Genomic DNA, 14,970 nt, shown 5'->3' on the forward strand with positions numbered 1-14,970 from the left:
AAACTAATAAGATTAGAAGAGAACGATCTTTGAGTTATATTTAGAAAAGTTAGTGAAGGGGTATAAAAAGGGGGTATGAAAAAAAAAATATATATATATATACAAAGAAAAAAGAAACAATTGAAAAAATAAAGAGTTAGTACCTAGGGCTCAAAAATTATTGACCGAGCGAAATGAGGTCTAAGACTCAAATCGACGGTTTGGCATTTCTCTTAATTAAATGTTTATATATTGCGCATTTACGGCGAAACGCGGTAATATATTTTCATGAAATTTGACAATATGTTCATTTTTAATTGCACGTCGACGTATATACAAGGTTTTTGGAAATTTTGCATTTCAAGGATAATATTATAAAAGGAAAAAAAGAGCCTCCTTCATACGCCAATATTGGAGTAAAAATCATACTATAGAATTATTCATCATGAATTAGCTGACAAGTTATTACACAGATGTGTGGAGAAGCCAGTCTATTGCTGTATTTCCAAAAGGTCTATAGTTTCAATCAGGTACTTGTGGATGAGAATACTGCGTGAGGTCTACTGTTCACAGAACTACTAGTAATTTTATCATCAATTGGGCAGCATAATTTTTCACAAGCAAGATTTTTTGAATGTATTGTAGCGGTCATAGAATGGGGGAGGGTCAAGAAATGGGTTTAGTCTATTGTTCTATTTAGGTAGGAATATAAATGGTGAGCGGTTCTGACAAACGGTATTTGAAATAGCATATATTAAGTCTTGGTCTACTGCATGGAACATGGAAATTTTACAAATTGATGAAATCTGGCATGAATATATTACTATTTGGAATTTCATATAATAAAATTAATGCTCTAAAGCTGGGTTTACACCAAACTAATTAACAAAATATTAATAACCTTATCCTTATAGATTCTATATATTAGATTGAACGGAACTTGATAAACACAATATGTTCATCAAGTGTATGATGAGATATGTTCAATCTAATAGAATCTTTAAGGATTAAGTTATTAACTTTGGTGTAAACGCAGCTTAATCGATCTTCTGGTTTTCAATTTTTGGACTTGTATCGACAATAATTTGTTGTAAACAACCATGCTACTCATGCTATTATTATCAAAAGCTTACCGAGTTGAAAGCAGAGAAAATTCGGAAGAAAATAATATCCTACTTCGAGTTATCAATTGCATGCCTCATTGCATACGATTAATAATCCACTCGACAGTTGATTTATGATTAATAATTCTAAAGTCTGATTTTTACCGTACTAGTACTTCTGTGAACAGTAGACCTTACGCAGTTTTCTCATCCACAAGTATATGATGTCACTTGTTCTAGTCTAGTTGATTCAGTTGAATCACAATTCACAGTTGAATCATAATTTACTCTTAAAAACTGTTATTTGTTTTCTCCAAGATCAAAAACTCACTTATGTTAATAAACTCAGTTCACGTTTGAATTTGTATCCCATATGATAATTTAATATACAGTTCCGTGATAATCTTTCCATCTGATAAAAATATTTCTCAACAATTTCAAAATTAATTTTTTTCAATCAAGAATATTATAATTTCTTCAGCATTATTCAGTTCATTTATTCATTTTAATTCTATTTTCAATCACCTATTAAACTTGTTTTTAAAATGTGAGAATATTGATACTGATGGGCACGCATCATCAAAAATATTGAAACTCTATGTTATAGAAATATACATGGCCAGACATCCGTGTAATGCATGCAATGAATAATCCACTTGTCAGCTGATTGATTATGAATAATTCTATAGTCTGATTAATCATATCTTCAAAGTAGATGATATTCATAGTGATATCAGAGTAAGGAGGAATTCATTTCCTTTTCATATTATCCTTAAAATGCAAAATTTCAAGAAACCTTGTGTACATCGACGCGCAGTTGAAAAAGGAATATTCCTGCCAAATCTCATCGAATTCTATCAACGCGTTTGGCCGTAGTCGCGTTACATACAGACAGACATCCAGAAAATCCGAGATAAAACATAGACCTCACTACGTTTGGTCAAATATTAGCGTTCGAAGGAGACTCTTTTTAATTTTGTATTATCCTTAAAATGCATGATTTCAAAAACCTTAGGCTATGTATACGTCGATGCGAAATTCAAAAAGGAATATTCCTGTCAAATTTCATGAAAATCTATTGCTGCGTTTCGCTGTAAATGCGGAACATAAATATATGTAATTTTCTTACCTTCGTATATGAATAGAAGGCAGTACATTAAGTTCATTTTTATCAAACAATTATAGGCTACCAGGAATTTCAGGAATTTATCTGAATTTTGAAAGTATTATCTTCAGTCAATATAAATTATTATAGAACATAATATTAAATTAATAAAAAATATAATATTGAATTTCAGTAACGTAATCCAGCAACGGTAAAGTGTCCCAATGAGATTTATTTTACTCAGTGAACTTACTGTAAAATATTGACAGCTCTAAACCTTTCAACATTTTTGTGAGTATAATGAACTGCTCATCCACAATGAATTTCTCTCCATCAGTTGGTGTCATTTTCGTGCTGTTGAAACAGTTCCTTTGGGTCAATTTTGAGCTATGTTCGAGCATACATTGTCCCAAATGTACCTTTATGTAAATTCTATAAATATAGGCAGTTTATTTCTAATTTATGATGATTTTTATATCAATATTATTAATTTAGAGATAGCCCAACAAATAAAAAAGGAAACCTCCGCCCAGATTTTATCTTCTCTGTCGTAATAAATAAGTAGCCTCAAATCTAATTACGCGGTAACTCAAATCTAACTACTGTTCAATTTTGATACTGTAGTTGCCGTTGAAAATTTGTCAATTATTTTAAACTATTTTTTATATAAACAAATATTGTTATTCATGGAAATAATTTGTTTTTTATTGACCGAGCGAAGTGAGGTATAAGATTCAAGTCGACGGTTTGGCATTTCTCTTAATGTTTGAATGTTTATATGTTGCGCATTTACGGCGAAACGCGGTAATAGATTTCCATGAAATTTGACAGGTATGTTCCTTTTTAAATTGCGCGTCGACATATATACGAGGTTTTTGGAAATTTTGCATTTCAAGGATAATATAAAAGGAAAAAGGATCCTCCTTCATACGCTAATATTAGAGTAAAAATCAGACTAGGTATAGAATTATTCATCATAAATCAGCTGTCGAGTGGATCGCATGCCATGACGCATCGAGTGGATCGCATGCCATGACGCATGCAATTCAATATCTCAATATAATTTGATCAAATATCAGCAGCTGTGTAGACTATAAATTGCATGCCTCATTGAATGCAATTTTTATACACTATTAAAATAATAGGATGCAAAGAACTTAAAACAGCTTGTCTTGGCGCCTGGCGATGTCTTCTGGGTTTCTCACGCTAAATTCCGGAAAGCTTTATATGATAATAGAATCTTGTGTAGGCATGATCTGATCAAATAAATAGTTGGTGTACCAGTGTGGATGTGCATATGGTTTGGAACGTCGTTCAGTTATAAATGTTATTTATTCTATTGATAAAATTTGAGTTCATTATTTGTTATTATATTCTTTAATTTTTATAAGTTTTGGAATTTTGAATTTGTTTTATTTTCACATTTTTGATAAGTATTTGAAATCTTTGTATTTTTCAGTTTTGAATTATGTGGTATTTTTGTTGTTTGTATTATTTATTATTGCATAAGTTCGTATTATTTTTCTTTTTTCATTTGTATCTGTACAATTTTTATTGTTAAGGACACATATTTGGGGAAACCCGTTGTTTCCATTGTGAATAAATAAATTAACTATTGATTGCGTGCAATAACGCATGCAATTAATAACGAAAATAACATAGTATTGTCTCTCGAACTTTCTCTGCTTTGAACTTGGGCTGTCCTGTTGCCAGTATGTCTTGAAGGAGATTAGCTTTTGATGTTAGCATTTTTGATACACGAGTCCCAACAGCCATTAGCCGTTTTCACACCGATATCTCGCCGACACAACATACAGACAGGATTTACTCTGATGGACAGTATAAGAGAAAGCTGCGGTTTATAACTGCGCGAGCTCTACTGTTCACAGAACTACTAGTATAAATGTTCTGTAATAATAAAATATTATGTATACTGAAAACGTTAAATTTCAAGTTCATAGATACCGCCAAAGCAGGCTGGTTATGGTGGGTAATATTCTCATCGGAGTGGGAACTTTTTAGTTGCATCACTGCTTTTCTCCTAATCTTTGAGAATCAGCTGTCCCAACCGTCATAACCTGTTCACATGTTCTGGAGTAGAGAAGAGATGAGTATTTTTCAGTGATCAGTTCAACTACGCTATCCTTATCACGTTATCAGTAAGATTTTTCAAGTACCTTTACTTGAAAACCATGTTAGTTTTATTTAATAATGTGTGAAAGACTGTATATTTGGTTTAATTTGTACTCATCGTGCGGTTTGCAAGTGAAATAGAACATTTTATAACTGTGGACATAATACTGTTATTGACAAAATAGAAGGATTTACAAACGCCGGTTCTGTGAGAGTGGTTATTTCTTCAAATAATAATTGCACATGAAAGATATAACTGATTTCTACATACTTATCACCTAGGTAAGTCTTTTACAGAGGTTGTGGGACCCTGTTCATTAACAAATATCTTGGTTTAAGGTTATTTTTGTGTTTTATCTATATCATTATTTTTTATGCATTGTCTATTTTACATGTTTTATTTTAATGTGGGTAGGTAAGTTTACTTATTAGAAAATTATTTAATTAGAATTGAGAGTTACTTGAATAATCATTGATTATTCTGACTCCAGAATTTGGAAATATTTTGAAAATTAGCTTTTTTGCATGAAAAATCGTGAGCTGAACAGGTCCTAAGTTTCAGTGACCTGCACCTTGCAAATTGTGTACATGCAGTTGCCGGTAGATTACCGTAGCCAGTTTTCACTACAGTAAGTTTTTCAAGTTTTTAATATCAGGTACCTATATTATATTATCTATATAGGTATAGTATTGCCATTTAACTTTTTTTAAACTATTTAAATCTCTACTAAAATTATAAATTTCCAAACCCGAAGTATTGTAGAAAATATTATTTCAGTTTGATTACAGATCCTACTGTAGTACTCTTTTTCAAATGATAATTCATGAACTTTTTCTATCCTGCTTGCAATTTTAAAATATTATTTTAGGTTGTACTACCTTATTATTCATTCCATATCCCGTAACCTTTTTTTCTTTATAATTAACTTGAATAAATTCTCCAACTCCAACTAAGTTTTATTATATTATGTTCTATTAATTGAAATTTAGATATAATACTTATACCTTGAATATAAAATAATGCCTATTCTTCTATAAGTATTTTAGTCCATTGCAATTAGTTTCCTGGAAAACATACCTATCGTTTTTAAATTATAACTAATTGGGTCCGGTATTTTTTTATCATATATTGAATGATTTTTCTTTAAATTTGAGTGGTTCTATTGTGAATCTATTCACACAGATTTTCAATCCTAGATAGTAAAATTTGGAGGGTGAAAGGGATGCATGTAGAAACTTGCCATTCTTCCATGTTTTCAAAATGTGTGGATTAATTTTTTCACTAAGCAAATAAGTATTTCAGTCCATTACAATTAGTTTCTTGGAAAGCATACCTATCGTTTTTAAATTATAATTAATTGGGTACGGTATTTTTTATTATATATTGAATGATTTTTCTTTAAATTTGAGTGGTTCTATTGTGAATCTATTCACACAGATTTTCAATCCTAGATAGTAAAATTTGGAGGGTAAAAGGGATGCATGTAGAAACTTGCAATTCTTCCATGTTTTCAAAATGTGTAGATTAATTTTTTCATTAAGCAATAACCATTTCCATGTATGCAGATTAAGGCCTATATGCAAATTTGCATGAGTATACACAAAAAATTCCCAAAAATCTCTTGATCAATTGTTGTCCCATCAGTCTTGATTGCTTCCTCCAGCATTGCAAGGGTATCTTTGTTACCATAGCCGTAGACCTGCTGTGATTTGAGGTGCCGTGACAAAAAATATCTGAATGTTTGATTATATGTATGCAACGATACAATTTCTAGTGCTTTCACCAAATAAACTACTTAGGTCACTCAGGTATTGACTAATCAGGTAATCATTATCACAATAACAATGTAATATTCTATTAGTTACATGAACTTGAATGGCATTTGAATACGAACATCACTGGACAATTTTTTCATAGTATGTAAGTGATTTTAATATTTTGGAAATCTTTCGAATTTTGTATCATTTATCTGATGATAATAATAATAAATAATAATATCGAGTGACCTGTCTGTCTGAGGTCTGATGTCGGAGTTTTCAGGTCGTACCTGATCGACCAGGTCGACATGACCTAACGACTGTTTTGGGATGTATTAAGATCTGTAACTGAACAAATAACAATGAATACCGTATCTTCCACAATATTACAATCAATGACACCCTAGCAAGAAATAATTTTATAGATTTTTCCACCTATCAGTTTGTGCTAGATGAGATAACATGAAATCATGATTGATCAAGTTCCTCGTAAAGGTGCGTACAGATGTAGGCCTATACGGTACGCCACGGACATGCGCATTCAACTTTTCATCACATGATGTTATTCTTGATATACAATAAGCATAGCATCTTCTGATAGAAAGTGAAATGCACGTGTTCGTGACGCATAAGTCTGTAGCTACGCACATTTATAAGAACAAGGTATGCACCCGCTTTGCTAATACTATACTATACACCGGAATAAAGGGAATGCGGGTTCCATGATGGATTTTAAGGGTAGATTGGCTGAGCAGTGAGCGCACAGTCAGAGTCAGGCCAAAAGTCCCCGAAACATGATTACGTTGCCCTACCTCGAAACTTTCTGCTAAAAGCTTCCATGATCCCTCGCCTGCCTGTTCCTGCTGCTACGAAACGGCAACGAGCAAAGGGTATTCTCCGAAATGAGTCTTTTAAGCTCAGGTCTCTCTACTTTTCTCATTTCGTGAATCTCACATCGAGGAGGTGTTTGCGGTTTTTATAGTTCCATTGATGAGATTTCTTATCTATGTCCTCCAACTAATAAGATTTCAAGTAGAGTCTAAAATGTTGATGATCGTCATGATCTCTATAGCTTCATTTATACGAGTTGAACTTTCATCGTAGTGCTTCGTTTCCACAGAGATGCAATAAAAGAATGAAGTTGAAGTGGGAACAACAAAGCTTTGAAGATAGCACAGTGAAAATAATGAGCTTTTCTTGGAACTGTGCGTCTGACAACTGATCATTGGAATTTCAATTTTCACCTTCAGCTTGTATTGATTCATAAAATAAGTACATCATCAAAATGATAGGGAGAGAAAAAATAAGGCAAACTTGTGCTATTCCTCTCCCAAATCTAGATAATTTAGATAAGTATATTGATCAGCTTTCCTAAAGTTTTCTACCGGTATATAATACTTTGCGACATTTTTTAACATCAAACAACTTACATTTTACTAATACAATACGGTTATTTAAAGAGGAAATTGGGGAGAATATTACAAAATCTATCGAAATGTTGAGTATTAGTCTGAATAATTGTATTCAAAACTACTATAGTAATTAATTAGTAGAATATATGAATTTTATACTATTAGAAATCATAAGAAATTCTATCTAGTTCCTTCAAGCTCTGTACCCCCAATAAATTTGCAAGATTGCCAAGCCTAGAGCTCATGTGGGCATCATAAAAAATAAAATAAGATATATATGCAAGTCCAACTGTGATAAAATTTACCTTTTACGAATAAAAAAGTTATAGCTTATAGTTTACTATGGGTGTCATATCTAATACTAGCTAAAGAAACGTATAATATATACGTATAAAACGTATAATAACCTAGTTCCTGAAGTAATTTATGCTCAACTTTTATACTTCTTCCAGTACCATTCCTCATACTCTACAACCATTACTCGAGTTTTGCATATATGGTCTTACTTCTACTTTATGGTTTATCAATAAAGTACATAATTTCACAAACTTCATATTTATCGTCATTATAATTATTGTAAAAATGGAAATTTCAATTAAATGGTGTAACTGTTCAATCATTGAAACATCCAATAAATTGTTACTTTCATTATTAATTTGATAGAGTCAAATATATTAATTTCTACTGCATTATCGTCAGTTAGCGTTTTACTTCAGATTCTTGAGCATTGATTTATTTGCGAGGCTCGCCAAGATTCAACTACCTTGAAACATTATGCAATGTTTCGCCAAACTGAGACTTGTTTTTCAATTTATTCTTTACAGTCGTAAAAATGCTATAAACCTCCACGGAGTGACAAGCTTGAAGAGGATAATTATTTATTTAGTAGTTGGGTGCTTTTCTATTCGAAAACTGTCTCCGTCTCAGGAATGGTGCCAATGTCAAATTTTGTACATGTTTATAATAACTTATCCTCGCATCCAACTTATTAAGGACTGGAAATTGATTTTATCTTTCTCGGAAGGATATTCTGCATTTCGTTCACGTTGAAACTTTCACCTTGTATTTACTGTGATAGCTTTATCCTGCCATGTTAGCGTCACTTGCTCGTTCCCAATTAAAATTTAAGCACCACTCGCCTGTCATTTCGAATCGCTGATCAAACAGTTCCAACTCCCTTCGACATATTGCGATTTATATCACCCCTAATACACGCTCCTTCATACATGAATCCACGGGCTAAGCTTATGTTCAAATTCAAATTGATGGCATCAATAACCCTAGTTGAATCGAGTAATGCATTTATGATGCTAATCAACAGAATAATCCCATGACGTCCATTACATATTCTAGCAAAATATTCTTCGTTGTTATTTTTCAATGTAGTCTATGTATGTTCAAAATGTAAGTGCTCATGTAGTAATTCACTTACAGACTGGCAACAACTTTGCAATCATAGTCCTTACTATCCTATCTAAGAACAGTATCACCAATTTGGTAAACAAGGTAACATCCCAACCAAATAAATATAGCTATTTTAGTCTTTAAATAAATTTTCTTCAATGAATGCGTATTTCACATGAATTGCTAAGTAGCCCGGTTCATTCCCCTCTTATCTTTGTCATCACTGTTATGATCACCCATCCATCAAGAGTAATCAGTTGATTGCAACCCTTTAAGGCTGTGCAAAGGCTAAAAATAAACTTTTTACTCGTTATATTTTTTTTGATTTGTATATCATCAAGCTTTCAAAATGAAAAAGTTTTTTCAGAATTTTTTTTTCTGATCATTACTTTTTGAGATATGAGCGCCTAAAGTTTAAATTTTTGGGACAGAACATTTCAAATTCGGTAAAAGATAAATCCATGAGATTTAGAGGATAGATTCTTCATGGTATTGTTGATCTAGTAAAACGAAAATTTCCTGAAAATATCAATTTTTAAGATAATTATTCAATTTACTAAAAATAACCAAAAATAACTTTTAGTTGAGTTATTTTTGGTAAATTGAATAACTTTTCCAAAAATTTATATTTTTCAGAAAAGTTTTGTTTTACTAGATCAACAATACCATGAAGAATCCATCCTCTAAATTTCATGGATTCATATCGTACCGAATTTGAAATGTTCTGTCCCAAAAATGCAAACTTCAGTCGCTCATATCTCAAAAGTAATGATAGAAAAAAAATGTTTTCCTGAGAAATCTTTTTCATTTTGATAGCTTGATGATCGAAAAACTTGGAAAAATATTATGAGTAGAAAGTTTATTTTTAGCTTTTGCACAGCCTTAAAACTCCGGCATAATAAAATGATAAGAAATAGATAACACGTTACCTTATATACGTAATGCATTCATAATTTGAATAAAAACTTACATTGAACTGTCACAACCATTTACTAATTGATATCTTTCTAGAAACTAGTTTCGGGTATTATGCCATTATAGATCTAGTAATCTTGATCTCTAGATCTCTAGTAATTAGAGATTTACTAGAGATTGATAATGGTATAATAACCGAAACTATTTTCTCAAAATATTTTCATAAATTAGTGGTTGTGACAATTTTAAATCCTTTATACTTAATAAGGATGTATTTCACTATCATCTCCACAACAACACAGTAAGCATTCATAATTACTTACTTCTTACAATTTGATGATGTAAGCATCGAATTATCACTGAACACAGATATTTATTAATCCAATGGGGACTCGTGAACAATTTGTTTTGAATGCGATTGATTTTATTTGCCTCCTGTTCAAAGGTACGCACATTTAGATTTATTCCGATATTTCAAGTGAGATAGGTAGAGGAGCATGATACACATGATAGGCCTACGTACTTTTTGACGTATCAAGTGTGATAGGTACGGTAGAGGAGGAAGATACAGAATGATGATAGCCGGTCTGCAGCTCATTGCTATTCGCCATAGCTGTGGGGTTACCCATGCCTGTCCGCCACTAAAAGGTTCATCAATCAGCCGCCGCTGGTAATGAACAAAAGGCTCAGTCGGTCCAGGGTCCAGGGGGACAGTGGCTGGGCTGCGCTTTGGTCAAACTACCATTATCTCTTGACTCTTGACGTTTGAAGGCTTTGTCCCAAATAGCAGTCTAGGACTAATCGACAAATGGATCACAGGCTCCGGCCAATCACTGCCGCCTCCTCAATTGCATCAGCTTGCCACATCTGATCCCTTCTTATCTACAACTACTATTAATACTTTATTACGGTGTTAACTTGATTTACCTGTTGCCTTGATGATTCTGTGCACAGAAGATGTACCGTGCTTGATTATCCTGATATTTCAACTTATTTAAACTATGATCTCAGCTTAGTCGAAAATTGCTTAGCACCTCAATTTGAATCTAGCCCTCTGAACTCCAATCTGTTATTATGTGACATGAGTTTTCAGTTCATAATGGATAAGATATGAAGAATAATGAACCCACACTCGAGAAGTGCAGACACACTTGCAGACACCGCTGCAAGAAAGATTATGTATGCATCCAAGGATGTGTACAGACTTTTGCGCCAAGAACACGCTTTTTCATCAGCTGATGAAATGTTTACTGTATCAGTAACACTGTTTCCAATCAAACAAACTCGGGTACAGTAACTATATAGCCTGTTAAATAGTTACTGTAGGGTACTCGTGTCGCTTCTTGTGCCGACCGTGCGATAGTTCTAGGGGGGTTTCAAAGCACGCAGAAGGTTAGAATGAAACTGAAACTACATACAGACTAATACCGCATGTTTGTATCTGTGCTAAGACCAAGTCAAGACCAAGTTCTTAAAACGAACTCTTCTAAGTTAGCAACAGATAGTTCTAACTTTTTAGATAGTTCCAATTCTGTATAGTTGGTAACAGAAAACTATGGAAGTAAAGTATAATTTTTTGGAACAGTTTGAAATGAATTTCAACTCTCTCAGAACTCAATATGCTAATCCTATGTAGATTTTTATTTAAGACAAAAGAAAACCTAGATAAAATTTTCAGAAAAATACATTTTTTATTATTTATGCTTTATGCTAAATTCAATATAAATTCTACACCTTACCGTCAATGATTTGACCTGATTCCAACTAATTTCGTGATCAATTTGAAACAATTTCTTGCACATCATCCCTGGCCTCAGTCCTAAACATTCTAGAGTGATAAACCAGTTGGTTTTATTACCATTCCAGTATGGTATTAAGTTGGAGCAGATTAGGAAAAAGTACTGTGTTAAAGATTGTCGTACTCGTACTTTCTTGTGAAATTCATGTTACTTCAAAAATATTCCTTATCTTCAAATTACTCCTCATGAAAAGTATCATGGCGACCTTTATTCAAGTTAACGGTTAGCGTAAACTTATCTTATCAACTACTTCCTGCTTATTAGCTACATGTTTCCAAGTCAATTCTTTCACACGGACTTCAAGGAACTTGTCTACAACAACAAGAAGCTACTTTGCAATAAATCCGTCTATTTTTAAACACGCTTAAGAAGGCCTAATCAAGTATAGTAGCGTCATTCTAAAAATAAACCTCTCAAATTTTGTTGAACAACAATAAATATTCACCAGTACAACCTACTTCAAGTTTGATGTGAATTAGTAAATTACAAGAGCTAAGATAATCTTGTGAATGAGAAGTGTAACAAGTCAATTTAGTTTTCAATGACTAAATATAGAAGTGAAATATGTATGGACATTTCAGTAAACTTTTTTAATATAACAATTTCGTAGAAAACAATAGCTATGATTGTTTTAGAATAACATTTTAAGTATTTTTATTTATAAGAGTATAGATAATGCCAATCAATTTCAATTCAACTCCATATTCTGGATATATTTTTCTTTAAAAGTTTCATTTCCACTGAAATGAGAATAACAAGAAACAAGTTGAACACTTTGATATCTGAAGATTCATCAAGTGAATTCTTGCCTAAATCGAATATTGAGATCAAAGAGAGACCATGAAAGTTTCTTGTTTGGTATTCGCTTCTGAAAATAGATTGTATTTATCTAATCTACTTCTCTACCGAATCCTGGTTACAGCGTTGAATGATCTCCTTATTTCCAAATTTCAATTGTGTTTATTTATTTTTGATCGTTGCTAGGACTCACTTGACGGCGTTCAACTTGCCACTTCTGAGAATCGTTTCATCTCCTCATCAAAATTTGATTGGGTTGTGCTTACAAATGAAATACTGAATGTTTTAAGTGAGCTTTTGCATCTGCTGCAATTTTACTTTACAACTGACAAATTCAATTCCTTATTATCTTTAAGAATATGTTTGGTTTGATATAAAAATCGGGTCTTTTGGTCTAGAACTAATCAAGTTGACAATGTAAGTTATAGCTATTTTAGATTAAATTGAAAAGTGCACAAAAATGAAGACTATGCTCTGAACAAGATGTATTCTCGATGTCACATAGAAAACAACCATCAATCTATCTTGTAATTACTGTTGCAAAAATTTAATGTTTTAAAATCCAGGTATTCCACATCATCAATAATCATATTAGCCTTATTGATGTATTAATACATCTGTTTCATCTGAAGATGAGTACAGACTTATGTGCCGCAAACACGCGCATTTCACTTTTTATCAGCTGATGCTATTCTTGATATATCTGTATCTGTACAGAAGCAGTGAAATAAGTATATAATAAGCATAGCATCAGCTGATATAAAAATGAAATGCGTGTGCTCTTGGCGTATAAGTCTAATGCACCTTAGTTATGAATGTCTCATTACCCTGATGTAGGCTATGCTATTTTCTCTGGTAATGTAGTAAATTTCGTTAATCCAGTAATAAAAGTAGATTTAAAATAAGTTAATGTTAATTTTCATACAAAAAATATGCTTAGATTCTTCCGGCTTTCAATCCTACACAGTGATACCAGATGTATCCACATTTTGATCCTGAGAAATAAAAAAATATTCAGGCAGAGTTGAATTATTGTCACAGCTTGAGGTTTTTTGAATAGAACGAGAATGACTTTCATTAGAAGGAATTATTACTTTTTCATTGCCTCAGCTTGGAATAGGCATGATGAATCTGTTCAGTAAACTTCGTTCTCTGGATTATTTTTTGAAAAAACGGCAGCCATTAGGGTTTTAATTCGTCCACATTTTTCAAGAATTTTTTCCTCAACATCCCTTTATGTCGGGTTTTGTCGTCGGTCACGCCAAAGCAGCACATTTCACCTTTGGGGACGAGCTGCACGTAAAAAGAAAGAGAGAGAGAGGTGGAGAGAGATAGAGAATAAGAGAGAGAATAAATAAAGGGAAAAGCAAAATCACATCTCCAGTAAAAGTCAGTGTCAGTTTCCCTGGGGACTAGAACATTATAACTTCATTCTTTACTGCACCAACATGAAAGGAAATTCAGATTTTCTTCATTCTGTTTCATTTCAATATGTTCTTTGATCATCACGTGGTTCTACCAATATCTATATGGATGGATTCAATTAAATATTTATGTGGACGAGTGGATATTGACTTCTTGCTGTACAAATGTGGATGTGCAAAATCTGTTAATATATTTTTGTTTTTGTGAATGTGTATGATTCAAGCGACAGATGATTGTCATATTCTAACAGAGGTCTCAACTACAGCCTGATATTAATTTTATGAACGAAACCACACTCCACAGTGCAATCACAAATTATTGAAAAACAAACATAATATTTTTATCCACATGTTGGTGTTCGTGTTTATTGGCATGATCATAATATTATACATTTTACTTTGCCTCTGGCACGAGCTATCAAGATAGTAGCATAGAGCATGCCAAAGAAACTCTCGGAAATCTTGGTTCACAAAGAAAGCCAATAAGAGCCAATAAAGTGAACGTGCCAACCGCTGCGACTGAATGCCTCTCCTCTGCTTGTGAGGATCACTTTGCGAATTCAAATCACTTGAAAAAGATACGAACAAAAATATCAATGGAATAAATTGTTAAGAAGAAAAATTCACAAATTTATTACATATTCGATTTGAAGTTGGGGCTTGAATACAATTGTTGAGCTAATGAAACATATGCTAATTAAAAACATTGTCATCTTCTCGAAGCTAAAGGAAATTATGTTTTGCAAATACCTTTTATCTTGTTTTTGATCAAAGTTTTAAAACTTGGTATTGTATTAAAAGTAATTTCCCACTCCCCAGGGGAAATTCCTTCTTTATGAATTGGATTCCAAGTCTTAAAGAGAAGTTATAAAACTTGAATTCATTTGAAAATTACCTTGGAACTGATTCACAATAAGCTAAGATTTTTAAATTTCCAAGGCATTTTTTTCCTCTTCATCATTGATACTGTTCAAATCATTCCCTATTGTGAAGCGCAAATTAGTCGATTACACTGCAGTCAAAGTCAGGTCGTTCCATTTTCCATTGCCATAACTTGTTAATTAAAAGTTTAACTCTGACATTTGACCGAGTTTTCATATCCAACTTCGTTTATCAAGTTTATGATTTTCCAAGTATTCT

General features: G+C 32.5%; 1 protein-coding gene across 1 annotated transcript in view; it reads left to right on the forward strand.

The window, feature by feature from the left end:
• The first annotated feature begins 4,259 nt into the window (after nucleotides 1-4,259).
• The window catches only part of LOC111062493 (cGMP-dependent 3',5'-cyclic phosphodiesterase-like), a 49,427-nt gene continuing 38,716 nt past the window's right edge, over nucleotides 4,260-14,970 (forward strand). Inside the window, exon 1 of the mRNA XM_039429419.1 lies at nucleotides 4,260-4,602. The gene's annotated coding sequence lies outside the window, so the exon portion shown is untranslated. The remainder of the gene's footprint in view (nucleotides 4,603-14,970) is intronic.

This window comes from Nilaparvata lugens, chromosome 5 (assembly GCF_014356525.2).
Source record: "Nilaparvata lugens isolate BPH chromosome 5, ASM1435652v1, whole genome shotgun sequence".
Taxonomy (NCBI): Eukaryota; Metazoa; Arthropoda; class Insecta; order Hemiptera; family Delphacidae; genus Nilaparvata; species Nilaparvata lugens.